General features: G+C 49.3%; 1 protein-coding gene across 10 annotated transcripts in view; it reads right to left on the bottom strand.

Moving 5' to 3' along the window:
* The window catches only part of KTN1 (kinectin 1), a 74,105-nt gene extending 61,265 nt beyond the window's left edge, over positions 1 to 12,840 (bottom strand). For all 10 annotated transcript variants that reach the window (XM_033062641.2, XM_042779388.1, XM_042779390.1 and 7 more), the window contains exon 1: positions 12,761 to 12,840. The gene's annotated coding sequence lies outside the window, so the exon portion shown is untranslated. The remainder of the gene's footprint in view (positions 1 to 12,760) is intronic.
* Between the last annotated feature and the right edge of the window lie 2,242 nt (positions 12,841 to 15,082).

Genomic DNA, 15,082 nt, shown 5'->3' with positions numbered 1-15,082 from the left:
TTTGCCCCTAACTATAGTCACAAGGCAACTTTTTAGCTTGTTCATTTGAATTCCTCCACACACACAAAAAAGTTTTAAACCTACCACTTGCTCTGCAGCTCTGCAGACCGCCTGGTGCTAAAGCTTTTCTCCCAAATTTCTCACTAAGGCAGCCACAGCAACAGAGAAGCAAAAAATACTTTCAAGGGCAAGCAAGTCACTCACTCAGAGAACTTTAGCAGGTCCCTGTAAGTTGGATTTATGAACCTTTGTACCCCCACACCCCAAGGGTGCAGAGGCTGCCAGAACTGAGCCATGCACAGCCCAACAGTGTCACACTGCTGCTTCCACCAAGTTTGCACCCACACTGAATGAGGTCTCACAGGAGCTCAGGGAAGGAGGAATGTGTGCATGGAGGTGATGGCACAGGAGAAAGGCAAGAAACCTCAAAATAAATGAAACTGGAAAATTTCTTATAGCAATGTATCACCAAAGGTCTTCCTGCAAGAATATATTAAACTCATGGTAGGAATATTAATCTTGCTCACATTAGAATTTCTTTCCACTACGAAAATAAATCACACAAAGATATTCTTAGTCTGAACCATAAAAGTGACTTTATCTAGACTTATTTTTGAATGTATGTTGAAGGGATGAGAACAGAATTCTTCTGCCAACAAAGACAGGTATCAACCAAGAGAATCTTTTTAGCTTCAGACTTCTTAACCAGACAAGATTTTACTCAAGTGTGCACACGCTGTCCTTCACCCTGTTGCGAAAGGAACAAAAGAAAAGGAAATGACTAATCAAAGCAGCAGCACATTAATATATTTTGGTATGTGGAAAGGGAAAATTGTAGCTGGTATTTTTAACATTCCCAACAGGAGAATGCAGGGCCATGCATCCACCAGCCGCCACAAAGGCTGAGCAGCTCCCAGGAGGGGAGGGAAAAATGAAAAAAGAAAGAAAAAAAAGGTGAAGTTATGTCCCAAAGAGGAGTTCTGTATTTTCCATTTTTCAGCATGAACTCTGCTGGAATGAGAGCTGGAAAGGAGGCACAGCTGGGGCCAGCAGCAAGGCCTGAGTGATAACAGGTGCACTTTGCCTGAACTGTAAGGAAAACCCAGCCTGGAGAGGTGCTCTGGAGGGAAAAGGAGAGAGTTTCTTGGAGCACTGCCACCAGCAAACACTCCTGTAAATCCCACTGCCACCCTGCTCTGCTGGGTGCCCTCATCCACGAGTTGATAAGTGATAGGGCAAGGAAAGTGTCCCAGGTGACATCCACCAAGTCACAGCTCACCCATGTGCCACCCATCCCAAACTTAACTCCCCCTCAAAGCTCTCCATTCCCTGCACGAGCACCTTCACATCTTTCCTTGCAGTTCCTTTGTCACTGTCCCAGTTCAAATGGATTTAACAACTGCTTTTTAATGCCACATTCCCCTCCCTCCATGGGAAGTTCTTTGGGGCAGCCATGGTAATAGGCTTGCTCAGAGCAACAGGGCAGGAGCATGACTACTGTGATAAACCCAAAATTAGAGCTTTCAAACCCCTTCCTAAAAGGGATCAAAACCAATCAATCCAGCAACAGCCCAGCATGGTCATTTGTGCAGTGGGATGGCACAGCACAAAAGCTTTGCTCACTCAGGAAGAGGAGCTGGACTGCTGCCTGTCTGTCCAGCTCCAATTGTTCCCACACTTCATAATTAAGGGCTACAATTCACCCTTTTTCCAATGCCAAACCCCAAAAGGCTCGTAACAAAACCACTCTAAATACTAAATGGGAGCTACTGCTGAACTGACTGCAATAGTGCAGATTGCCTCTCCTGTTGGATGCAAGGAGACACAGAGAAACTAATATTTAATGTTCCTGCAGAGGGATTTGTGCTCAGCCACCCTGTAACACAGCCAGAAGCCTGAAGCTTAAGCAGGTCTTTACCGTGGTATCACAAAATGACAACCCTGGTCATTCCAGCAACAAGATTTTCCCATTATTTCTGTTCAGTGTGCTGTTCCACACAGCTATACAAAGAGGTTGGACCACTGACAAAAAAGAAAAAAGCTTCGTTAACCTCTCAGTGACTCGACAATCCTATTGTTGAGCAGCAGTGGACAAAAGGAGAAGCCAGCAGCAGACAGATGCTCTCATCTATCTGAATTCCTAGAGGAAAATGAAATTGAGCTGGGCTGGGAACAGGCTGAAAGGCAGAGGAGAGTTGTTAGCTCAGAGGGAAATCAAAACTTCAGTGATTGTGAATCATATCAGATCTAGATGCTTTCATGTGGTTTCTCCTACCTACCTGGAGTCTCAAGACATTATTCATTGCACACATTATGTCTAAGCAGCTGAGTGATTTCAGTTGTCTCTAAAGAGAAAACCTGCGATTGCTGTATCAAAATTACTGTCAATGTGGCACAGGTGTAGCTAAATGAGAGCATCAGAAGGCAGCAAGTGAAACAAGATTGCTGTACCCCATCATCAGACTGAGTCTTGATAATTCTTCAGCTGCAAACAGAGAGGAATCAACAGGGAAGATCTTTCTTCTTTGTCACCACACACAGTACAATAAAAGAACTGGGGGAAAAGGTATCCATCAGTTAAACAACCAAAGTTCACGGAGCAATAATAAATTTTCAGATGTGCCAAGAGTTTAAAACTCAGGGGTGTGCAGTTAGTTTTTAAACCTTCAAAAGAGCAGCTTCAGTTTAGGCTGGATGACTGGAGGAACAGAGACTAAACACAGAGAAGTCAAAGTTCCTGTAAGCTGACAGCAGCACCAGAAATGAAACTATCACCAACATGCACAGCTACCAAACTAGAATTTAGGGAGTACTACAAGGCTGAATTGCCTCCTCTTCAGCCTACACAGCCTGGTGAGCACTGCATCAGCAGTCTATTTTTACTTTTAATACTTTACACCAGACTCGTGGGTCAGAAAGACACAAAAACACTGGAAAATCCAAAGAGCCAGGCTTGAGCAGGCACTGCCCTCCCTTCCCCTGTGCACAAACAGCTCTGCTGCCCTGAACTGCACCCAAGGAACAGGACCCTGCCCAGCTTCCTCTGCTCCCACCTTGCAGGGAGGGGCTGAGGCCAGAGGACAATGCTGGCGTGGGAACAAATGGGCAGCAATGGGCCATGGCTGCATTTTGGCTGCAAGCTGGGAAAACATTCTCAGTTCTCAATCCAACAAGGTGCTCAGTGCTGTAATGGTCAATCTGCAGCCTCTGCATGGAGCAGGGGCACTGTGTTTTATTTCATTTTTTTTGCTGGTAGCAATCGATGAGTTTTAATCCATAGTCACATCAGGAATGCCACCTCCAAAGAGGGCTGGATTTTATTTCAATTGTGCATTAAATTTAAAATCATTTGCCAGATTAAAGCATTGTTCACACTCTACTTACAAACCCTCTGAACACACGGAATGTTTAGAGGTATGCTCAGGACTGAATTTGGACCACATCACTGCTGGTGATGGGGCTTCCTACAGCACTGATATTTTGGTTTTCTGCTCCAGCAGAAATTTGCACCAGCTGAAGATTGAACAAACTTTCACCATGAAAACTTCCACAGCAGATATGAGTTAGTTTGACAGCTCCACAGCAAAAGCTGTCCTTCAACATTTATCCTAAAGCATGTTACTACATGGGCAAAAAGACAGCACTTCTATATCCAAGCCAGAATATGGTGCTGTTAATGCTGTTAGAAATAAAGTTTCAAAATGGTTTAGGAACAAAAGAGGCTTTAGAAGCAATCCCTGCAGCACTAGCACCACACAAGTTACACCAGTGCATTTCAAAGTATAAATTGCATCATGAGCTGGGACTTCTAACTCTATTTAAAAGCACAATATGAAGTTTTAGAAATTGCTGCTGAACTGTGGTGGTTTCCCTGCTGAGGCAGGTGAAGTGTTAAGGCCTTTCTCTGCTCTCCTCTGAGACACTGCACGTATCTCATTTATCGAGGGCAGCACTAAGAGCTCACCTCATCATCCATCCAAAACACCTCCTGCACTACAACAAGAATTTCACTGCCTACAGCTCCACTGAGATGCCATCCTTTTAGCTTCCACAAGATGTGCTCCTGAACAGCAGCACCACACATTCCTCCCCACAAGGCTTCTTTTCACCTTGTTAACCTCTCTGTGCTTCACTGACCATCTGCTGAAGGCACTCACAGCTGAAGAAATGATACAGCTGGTGTCATCTCACGGTGTCATCACCCGCATCCTTTAGGCTCTGGCAAGCAGCTTAAGAAGGTCACATGTTCTCAGGAATCAGTGCAGTGTTTCAGCAGACCCTGAGGCAATATCTGCCTCTTAAAACACCCAGAGGAAGGGACCAAACTCCCCTACAGTAGCAGGCAAAAGGCTCCAGCTCCTCCACAGACTTGCTTAACGCTCGAATCACACCTGAGCCACAAGGTGAAGGAGCTTTCTTTTGCCACCTTCCTCATGTTGATGCCCCAGGTGAGTGATGCTGAGGGTTGCTAATGCTCCTCTGAGCAGCAGCAGCCCAGGGGATGCTGCAACCCTCCTTACTGGTCCCAGTTCCACAATCCAGTTCACACACAGCGCAATTTTGAGAGCTGGGCAACACCACAGAGCACCCTGCAAAAGGCGTGTTCAAAGCACATCTCTAAAGATTTCCTGGTTCTTTTCCACTTGTGACCATAAGGACCAAGACTGCAGGAGTCTCCTAAAGAAGCTGGAAATGGTGACATGCATATTTGAAGAGTTTTGAGTTCAAGTCAAGAACCCGACATCCCAGAGTTCTGCCCCCAGAAAGAGCCTCCTAACACAAGCACACACACCCGCCCCAACGTGCTCAGCACTGATCTGAACTCAAGAACATGCCAGGTTGTTAAAAAGGCCTAAAAATGCTCAGCAACAGAAATGCAGAGTAATTGAGGTCATTTCTCTCACGCTTCTCTGGGTTCTCACTCCCTTTGCTTTGCTGTCCCACAATCTGCTCCTCCTTGGGCGTGCAGAAATTGAACAAACACTTCATTGCAACCACACAGATCTAAACTTATTTGCCTCCAACTTGAGTTACATCTCAAACTATTACTCCAGTAGCCTGTAATGTCAAGCAGGGATTAAAAGATCTACTTAGAAATAGGCACACCAGACCTGAAGCCAAAAAAATCTTCTTTTGGCACACAAACAGCTTAGGAAAAGAGGTAGAAACTTAGAGATGGAGGGTGGGGGGGCCAAAAAAGGCAGGATTGTAATGGAAACATCTGATCAAGAATTTTCACAAGCCTTTAAAATCCTGAAACCCAAGCCCTTCGCCAGCACTTCTCACATGCCTCAGACTGCAGACCATGTTATGCAAGTTCTAATTGTACCTCCACAGCCCTCCCTGCCACCCACGGGCTCTGCACCTCAGCAAATCCTGTGTGGAAGTACACTGAGGCACAGAAGAACCCTCCCACACCTGGCCTGGGGTGCTGCCATCTGTGCAAAGAAAGCCTGGCCTTGGTGGGCATCTTTAACCAGGCTCTAACCCCTTAAAAGCTGCTAAAACCCCTCTGGTTTTACATACCCAAACCAAGCTGTAGAAAGGTTCACTAAATTTAGCACGCAACCCAATCCTAGTGGTAGTGTAGCACAGGCTGAAGATATGGAAGTGACCTTAGGTTGAAGGGAACAAGGAAAAGCTGTCAGTGCTCCCATTGAGCTGCTGAGGGAAAGCCCAGAGAACTCATTAAAATCTTAACAAAACCTCCATAAATCCTCTGGGCAGCTTGGTGGTTAGCAAGGCTTTGAGATGCCACCTCCTCCTCTCTTCTGGACAATGTTGCTCATTGTCCACACAGGGTTGGGAGGAACCTTCTTAGAACACTTCAGGGCAAACAATTCTTCATGAGCTTGGAGAAGCAAAGCTTGATGGACCTCCACCACCACTGCTGTAAACACAAAACCAGGCAGCACGAAGAGAAAAAGCAGCACAGCCCTTTGTCCTTCCATCCCAGCTGGAGCCACACGTGCTGCCCACAGGTGCTGAACCAAGCAAAGGTCAGTAGGTGTGACAGGACATGCAGCATTGACCTGTAAACTGCATTTTCTGCCAGTTCCCAGCACCACACCCACTGAGAAGTGCAGATACTGCCTGCTCCATGGACAGGACCTGGAGAACAGCAAGCTAAAAGAGGCAAAAGAGTTCCCACCTAGTCCTGGGGGAAAGGGCCCTACCTGGCACAGCACCCTAAACTCTGATCACTTCCCAGATCTGAAAATGCCCTGTAAAAGCTCCAGTGGCTATGAGCTGCTGTAGTCATGGTGATGCTTTCAGGTACACCTGGAGCTGAAGCAGAGAGGAGCACCAGAGATGCTGCAACTGGTTTCATGTACCTGTTTTTAGGTCCTCACACGGAATTAAAGGCAATGCTTACGTGAAAGCCAAGATGGGATGTCCACTTGCAACATTAAGTGATGACTTAGAGGGCAAAGCAGCACTAAACACCAAAGCTGCTTTTCAAACCTGTTTGGGAGGCAAGAAGCAGCATCTCTTCCTGGGTCCAGGCTTGGGACCAGAGAAGAGACCCTGAAAGAAAGGGGCACATGGGAACTGTCCTGGTTGCTGCAGGAAAGTGGTTTCATGTTGTATCACAGAATGATTTGGGCTGGAAGGGACCTTAAAGATAATCACATTCCAATCCCAGTCCAACCTGCCCTTGAACACCTCCAGGGATCCAGGGCCAGCCACAGCTTCTCTGGGCACCCTGTGCCAGGGCCTCACCACCCTCACAGGGAACAATTCCTTCCTAATATCTAATCTAAATCTCTTCTCTCTTTATCTAAATCCATTTCCCCTTGTCCTGTCACCGTCTGACAATGCAGCTCAAGCACCAGCTGACTGCCAGGGGTTCAGGTCACGGATGGGACCAAGAAAAAGCCACCACCCCCAGCTGCTCTGCTGCATCCTCACCTGCAGGTGCTTGGCCTCTGCTTTCCCTTCTGGAAAATGGGCAGGTTAATGCCAGGCCAGGTGCCTGACATAGAAACACCCATGTGATCCAAATGCAAGACATCAGCTTAAACACTCCTGCCACACAGCACTTCCCACCCAAGGCCTGGGAACCATTCACTTCCTCCAATAAACCGGACTTTTTAATTTGTTGTCATCAAGTGTAGATTTTCCAACTTAAAACCTCACAGCAAACTGGCTGGGAAAGGGAAGTAGTCATGGCCAGTGGTCAGATCAAACCAGTAATAATGAAATTAGGAGCTGCCTGATATTATAGGTTCTCTTATGAGTCAGTCATGATCCAGTCCAATCCTGGTGAGCTCCCCGAAGAGCTGCACCTTGTGCAATAGCTTAGTCATCATCTTCCTTGACAGCTACGCACTTACAAATAGATTTTGAGTACACTCACATTTTCCCATGAAAATTTTCCCCTCTGCCCTACTACAGGCAGGACAGAGCAGAGTGGTGCCAGCCTAGGAGTGGGCAGCTCCTCTTGCATGGGAGGAGATAAAGCTTTTATCTCCCAGACTCAACAACTTCCTTCCTGTGTGGTAGCAGGCAGACAAAAGACACCTTTTCACACCACAGACAGGAATGAGATGTACTAAAATTTGTCACAACCCTGAAATAAAATACCCTGCTTACCATTTTCAGTCCATACAGGAGAGCATAAAACAGATTTAAGCCAGCATTTCTTTTACAAAGAACTTGCAGGGTGGGATTTGGAAGCAAAAGAGTAAGGAGCCCAAAATAACTCAGGTTGAGTTTATATTGCTCTGGCAGCTAAGCAAAAGTTGGTAACACTGGACTGAGGTACTTCCCCTCTGCAGGATGGATTGTTTTTGGAAGCACCATGAATCATGGGCATAAATATACCAGGCTTAAAGAGCCTTTGACACCCACGTAATTCTGAACTCCAGCTTGATTTTCCCTGGGTCATTCAACACATGCTCGGCAAGCTGGACACCAGGCAGGCAAGCTGAGAAGCTCACCTATTCAATTAATAGGTGTAATCCCAAAAATCAGAACTTGTGTTTTGCTGGATAACATCAACACACCTCTTCCCAGAGAAAAAGAGCCTTCCCGGATGTTCCATTAGTCATTCAACTGCAACCTGAAGGAATTTGCTCTATTTCCTCAACTTCACAGCAAAAAGAGCTTAAAGATGCTTCCTGCAGCAGGGGAGCGCTGTGATGCAGCAGCTCCAGCAGAGCAGTGATTTGCAGGATTGCCTGGCTGTGAGCAGATCCAGACAGGGAAGCCAAGCAGAGGATCAGCTAGAAGGAAGAGTGTCCAATGGAAAAAGAGAAGAAAACCCTGCAAGAAGAGCTGTCCCCTGTATTTCACTACCACTGGAAATCCTGCACACCTGAAAGCAGCCACAGCAAAGAGCTGTGAATGCAAGCAGGGGACAACACTATTTATAACAGGGATTATTAGTGCAACAAAATGAGTATCTTGCCCACATGACTGATTTACAGACACTTTCTCTGAGTTACAATGCAGCCCCAGCGATGCACAAAGATGAGACTTTCATTTGAAACAGAAAAAGTGCTATTCTTCTAAATAAATCTCCATGGGAAGAAAAGGGGAAGAAACTACTTTTACTTCTCTTCAGTACCAGCAATTTAGAGCTGCAGATTTTGGTAAGCAGGGTGGCCACAAAGCACTAACAAAAACAACATCGCAGGAAAGGAGGAGAACTGCAAAGAAGTAACTGTCCTGGTTACCCACAAACCTTACAGCTCCTGCCCCTCTCCTCTCCCTCCCACTCCACACTCATTCCACAGCAAAACTCAAGGCTTGAAGCACCCAAATTACTTCTCTGCACCACATAGTGTCAAGGAGATAAGGTTCTTTATTTGTGTTAGTACAGTTAGGGATTGTTTCCAGAGTTTTCATGTAACGGATACCATTCCTCTTTTTCACTGTTTTCTACAGTACCCAAGAGACTTCAAAAAAAAAACCCCTCACCTCTAGTTAAATTAGAAGCATTAAAAAGGATCATGAGATTTGCATTCTTTAGCATCTCAGATTATTAGAGTTTCCACTGCCATGACTTCCCCTTCCAACTTTGCATCAAGTTTCAATTAAAGAAACGTCATATTTGGGTGGAATTTTGTATTTCTTGTACCAAGACACTGGAGTATCCAGGCTGGTGAGATGGCCAAGGCAGTGGAATTTATGCTCTCCCAAGAGATCTCTGTTTCATTTTGCTGTATGGAGAGATCCTGCACCAAGCCTGCCCTCTGCCCAGGACCTATATTTAGGGACTGAGCTGACCCAGCAGTGCCCCTGTAAGCTCATTTATCGAGATTCACTTACTCATTCTAATATAATCTAATTAGATGCAGCAGTCCTGCACAAAGGTATGGCAGTGACCAGGAGAGGATGAGTTCAAACACAGGGAATCCAGCCCAGGTGCTGCTTAGATCTCACAGAGAGGGGAATAAAGCCCCTTGCAGAGGAATGGCAAGGATTGCAGATGCCTGTGCACCATCTCAGAGCAGCACCTGGATTCACTCTGCTTCTTCCCCCCACCAGGTAAAAAACAATTCCTCAACTGGAAACAGCAGCAGCAGAGTCCAAATCAATGCAAGGTGCTTATGCATGAAAGGGCTGCTGCTTCTGCTCTGAAATCACTGGAAATGGGGGCAAAAAAAAAAGCAGGAATCAGTCTCTAAGGCAGTGCCCACGCCAGCAGGCACAGATGCGTTCCCAAACTGCAGACCACAGGCATCAGCCTGGAAAAAGTGCCAAAAAGAGTCCCCATTGTAAGAAAATACTTTAAAGGCTCCATTCTGGCAAGAAATAGGAAGTTTGCAAAGCTCCCAAGTACCCTCTCTCCTGCCACCAGCTGTAGTTCAGGCATGCGAACAGGAAGAAGCTTTTACATTTCTAAAAACACAAATAAATACTTCTTTACTTTTAAAAGTCCCCATGTGTTTTATTTGCTTGGACATCTTGTATAACGATGAGAGGAGAAGCAGATTCCTAGGAGTCATGGGCTGGTAATTCTCCAATTTATCATCTCCAGAGTTTATGCACAGTCATTAACAAGAAGTGATTTGTCTGGGACAGATTTAGCCCAGCAATTCTCTGTCTCGTTAGCCTGAAACAATCACCCGAGGAATGTCAAAAACTTTGTGAGCAATCAGCCCCCTCCCAAATATTCCTACTTTTAAAAATAGCCCAATCCTGCTGCTTTGCCAATGCAGAGCAGGAAGTTTAAAAGCTAAACACAGATGCATAAAATTCCCTTTATATGAAAAAGGTTCTGCTGGGCAAAGGCAAAAGGTTGTTACTGACAAGGAAATCCTGAGAATATCGATAAGAGAACAACTCAAGGAGACTTAAAGACTTCGACTTGTTTAACCTACAAAACAAGGGGTCAAGAGGGGATCCGATTGCTCTAATCACACCAGGGAGGGAAAACAATCATTTAAACCAAATGGAAACACTAGAACCAAAACCAAATTACACAAACAGGCCGTGAACACCGTGAGGATGGAAACTCAGCAACTGCTGGAGACTTCAAGGAGGTTCTCCACCAGCTCTCCTGCGGGGATGGAGAAAGAATGAACAGATCAAGTTTCACCTCGGAAGCAGTTGTGTTATGAAAGGCATCCACAGCACGGATGGGTGCTAAAAACAGGGAAACCAAACTTGATTTGGGTTGCTGCCACAGCTTTTGGAGTGAGGAGCAGGATGAAGAATTAGCTTCTGCTTCCTCCCCGTCCCTCCTGGACAGCACAGCAGTCATTCACACTATTTACCCAGGCACGTCACTGGGCTATGACCAGGGAACTAAACTTGGGAGCTGAAGCCTCACAGAGTCAATGGTGAGAGGTGGGTGCCTTGGCAGCAGCAGGGGAAGGGATTAGGAGCAACCAAGTTTGATGCTTAAAATAAAACGCATGTCCTGTCCCCTGTGTCCTCAAGCTTTAGGGTCTTGGGTGCAGCTTAAGCACAGACCTGGCCATCACCTCTGAAATTCACAGGGAATTCCAGTTCCTAAGGGATTTGTTTTACAGCACCCAGGGTCAAGAATGATTAGACATTTTTGAGCCATAACCACCAAATCTCCAACAGCAAGAGCAGATGACGCAAACGAAAGCTGTTACAGAGCTAACCAAGCAACACCACAGCTTTACACAGGCTTGAGCAAGTCTTTCCCTTTTCTTCAGGGGGTTTTAAAAACAAAGTAGTCATCAGGTCTGTGACAGAGGTTTTGTGATGGGGGGAATAAATAAAAATTAAAATATTGTGTCCTTCAGATCCTACTGCTGCTATTTCTGAGAGCAGCAAGCATCTAGCTGAGAGCACTAAAAAAGGGGGGTGGTAAGGAAAATCTACCAAAAAAGGTATTTGGTAATAACTCTACCAGAGAATTAGTGTTTCTCTCCAATCCCCAACCTTTCACTGCTGTAGTTACACACGAAAGTTATTTTAATCACAGTATGCAGAAAGCAGCATCAGCATATGAGGCAAGAGAAAAAATATGTGGTAAAGCAAGTTGCATGGCCTGTTCGCGGGCAGAAATTACAGCGCAGTTACAGGCAAGAGGTCCACGAGGCAGAGAAACATTTCCAGCCAGACCAAACAGGAGAATGATAGTGACCCACCGAGAGAAAAGGTAAGGAAAAACATCTGAAAGGAGGTGGAACACAGAAACTGAATCCCTTCTCAACTTTTGCAGCAGCCAGTTCAGACTGCCCAGCAGGAGATTTTTGCCTTGTCATAGGTAAAGAGATGTCAAATAGAATAGTTATGTCGACTAAATATCATTTGTGTTTGTGGACAGAGACAGCAATGGAAACACTAAAGGAAGAGGGAGAAAAAAGGGGGAATTTTAAACAGAAAAGAGCTACAGCAGGCTATCAGCTCAGCTCCTCTTCCACAAAGCAAGAAATTATCTTTGAGGTTTTCTAACAGTGACCTGAAAATACACAGCACAGCCTTCGGGAGAATGTGGGGGAAAAAAGGTTATAAAATGACAGAGCTAAAGCACACGGGTGGATGCACATCACTAGAGAGCAGAACTTGTCACTGTCTAATGCACAAGAGATGCTAGGCTACGTTATTCTTAATAACCACCTACTCAATTAAAATACTTCATCAACTGAAGGCAGCCGGGTACAAAGGTGCAGCTTTGCCACCTTAACTCCTCTTTCCTTCTCCATAACTTGCAGACTGGAAGAAGGGAGCCAGCCGTGAGTAGAGAAGAGGCGATGGGGGCACGAACACCTCCAGGGTTAACAGAGGGCAACACCAGCCGTACCGGGGCTGTACCAAAGGGCACGGGCACCCTCAGAAATCAAACACCGCCGACAGCATCACCCACGAGGGTGGGGAGCAGCACTGGCCAGCATTTGACACCAGCACGGGCACCCAGGGCGGCCCAGACCGCGGTAATGAAGCGCAGCGCTCATTAAAGCTCCTACGGGCGCTGCGGCACCCGCCTCCGGCCAAACCTCACCCGGGGCTCCGACAGCGGCGGGGAGCGCTCCCAAATCACAATTCGGGCGTCAGTGCTCGCCCGGCCGCCCCTCGGCGGGCGGCTCAACCCGGCGGGCTCCGGGAACACCGCGGACACGCTGTGCTCGCCCGGCTCCGGGAAGATGCGCTGGGGAAGCGCCGGAGCCCCCCGAGCCCCACGGCAGCGGCCGCTCCCCGGCGTGGGGCCGCGCCCGGACCCCCCCCCCCGGCCGGGCCGCAGCCCCGGGCCCGCCGCGGCCTGGGCCCGCCGCCCCTCGCCGGGAGGGCCCGGCCCCGCTGCGACCCGCGGCGCCCCCCGGGCGGCACTCACCGAGACGGCGGCGGGCAGGGCAGGGCCGTGCCGGGCCGGGGCTGCGGGGACGGAGCGGGAGCGGCCGGTGCTGCGCGGCGCGGGCGGCAGGAAGGGGAGGAGGCGGCCCCGCACGTCCGCCGCGCCTGCGGCCGCCCCCCCGCGCGTTAAAGGCACCGGCACCGCCCCGGCCGGGAGCCCCCGGCACCGCCCGGCCCTGCGCGGCCACGGCCCGGCCGCGGGGGAGCCCCGGCAGCGGGGAGCGCCCGCCCGGCCCTGCCACGTGTGTGGGTGCATCACCCGGAGCCGGGCGTGCGCTGGGGGATCGCTCACCCGGCGGTGAGGTTCGCCCACGGAGACTCCCCCCACGCGGGGATACCCAGGGATCGCCCACCCAGACTCTCCCCGCGTGGGGATCCCCAGGGATCACTCCCCACGTGGGAGATCACCCACCGAGACTCACTCCACGAGGGCATCCCAGGGATCGCCCACCCGGACTTTCCTCACTCCCAGGGATCACCCACCCAGACTCCCCTCACACAAGGATCCCACCACCCCAAGCTCCCCCACGCTGCAATCCCTGACCTGTTCCTGAGGATCACCCACCTAGACTTCCACCAGGCAGGGATCACCCACCCCCAGTTCCTCCAGACCGGGATTCCCAGGGATCTCCCCACCATACCCCATCCATGGATCCCCCACCCAGACCTCCCAGAAGTAGGGATCCTCCCACCCAGGTTTCCCACACGCAGGGAACAGAATCCACACAAACCCCACCCAAGCGTGGGAATCACGTCTCCCCAGGGATCTCCCCTGCCATGCATGAGGACCATTCTCCCCAGATGCAGGATCCCACTGCCCAGACTCACCTGGCACAGGGATGTCCCATCCAGCCCCCCAGTTCCAGCCAGTTCCCACCACCTCCCTCTCCACCCCTTTCCCGGAGCTGGCACAGGTGTGGCATCCCAGGTAAGCAGACAGAGCACACCACCCCGAGGCCTCCTCCAGGCCATGAAAGGGAGCAGACATCTCCTCATGACCAGGAATAAGGCTTGTCCTGCAATTTCCCTTAAATGTCTTAAAACTGCCCGGCAGCCCTGCCTGCAGCACAGACATAACAGGAGCTCACTCAGTGACATCCCAGCAGGCTGGGGAGGCTGCAGGGAGGGAGATTAACCGGATTTTTTCAGCTCTGCTTTCTTAGAGCCCCAAGTTCTTCTCTCTGACGTGGATCCTTCCCAAAGTGCTCACAGGGCACGTTGCTTTCTCCTGCCTGAGCTCGGTGGCTGACCACGGGTCTGTGGGTACCCACGGGGATGGAAACTGATGCTCTGTCAGTTCCTTGGGGACAGCAAAACAGCCCAAAAGCCACCGAGGGCACCCGTCCAGCTCCATCGCTGGGGAACTGACATTAACTCTTAGCTTCCCAGAATCCCAAACACACAAGAAACACAAGAAAATGAACAATTGCAGTGGCTGCGGGGAAGTTCTGGTGCTGGTCAGGTATCCACAGCGTCCGGCTGCAGCCTGCAAAAAAAGGAGTTATCCCAGCACAGCATCACCCCAGGGCTTTGCACCAACCCTCCCATCATTTCTTCTGACCTCTAGCAATGAGGAGCCTGGTTTGACCTCCAGGCCCTGTTGCTCAGAGCCACCATTTGTTTATTTGTCCCACAGCACCTTTGAGAAACCACCTGCTCCGCAGCACTCGGTATCAAAGCAGGGTTTGTACGGAGCTGCGGGCAGAGCTCAGCACTCCCCTCCTGGCCAGCCGTGAGCTGCAATCCCGCCGCATTCCCAAACTCTCCGGAGCAAACAAAGGCAGCAGCAATGAGGTGGATGCTGCTGGAAGCTGTGCCTTTGCTGGGAGGTGAAGTGGACCCAGAGGCGATGGCCACAGGGGTGTGGAGGTGGCCGGACACTCGGAATGTGTGACCGGCCATCAGCTGGCCAGGCAGCGTTTTGCTGCTTCATCCTGGAGCTTCCCTGGCTCAGCACACCCCGGCTGGTCACTGCCCTGCTGAGAGCAGCACATGATCCAGCCAAAGGCAGCATCCCAACCCTGCCATTCCAAGGTGAAAATTTAAGGCCAAATCTTCCTAATACCAGCCATTGCAGGAGTGGTGGTGGCAGGGCTTGGCAGCAGCGGATTCTGCAGATGTTTCATTGCTTTTGTCCACAGTAGGGTTTTCCAGCTGGCATCAGAAGCAAACTACAGCTTCCCAGGAATGGGATTTGCTGCCTCACAGACAGTGGGTGAGGGTCCTGCCAACAGAAAGATTGGAGCCATGAGCCTGGAAGGGCATCGGAGGGACAGAGCTGCCCCTCCTGCCAGGAGTGGAG

The sequence above is a fragment of the Catharus ustulatus genome, chromosome 6, assembly GCF_009819885.2.
Source record: "Catharus ustulatus isolate bCatUst1 chromosome 6, bCatUst1.pri.v2, whole genome shotgun sequence".
Taxonomy (NCBI): Eukaryota; Metazoa; Chordata; class Aves; order Passeriformes; family Turdidae; genus Catharus; species Catharus ustulatus.
Note: the sequence above shows the minus strand (reverse complement) of the source record. Positions and strands in the feature narration are given on the sequence as shown.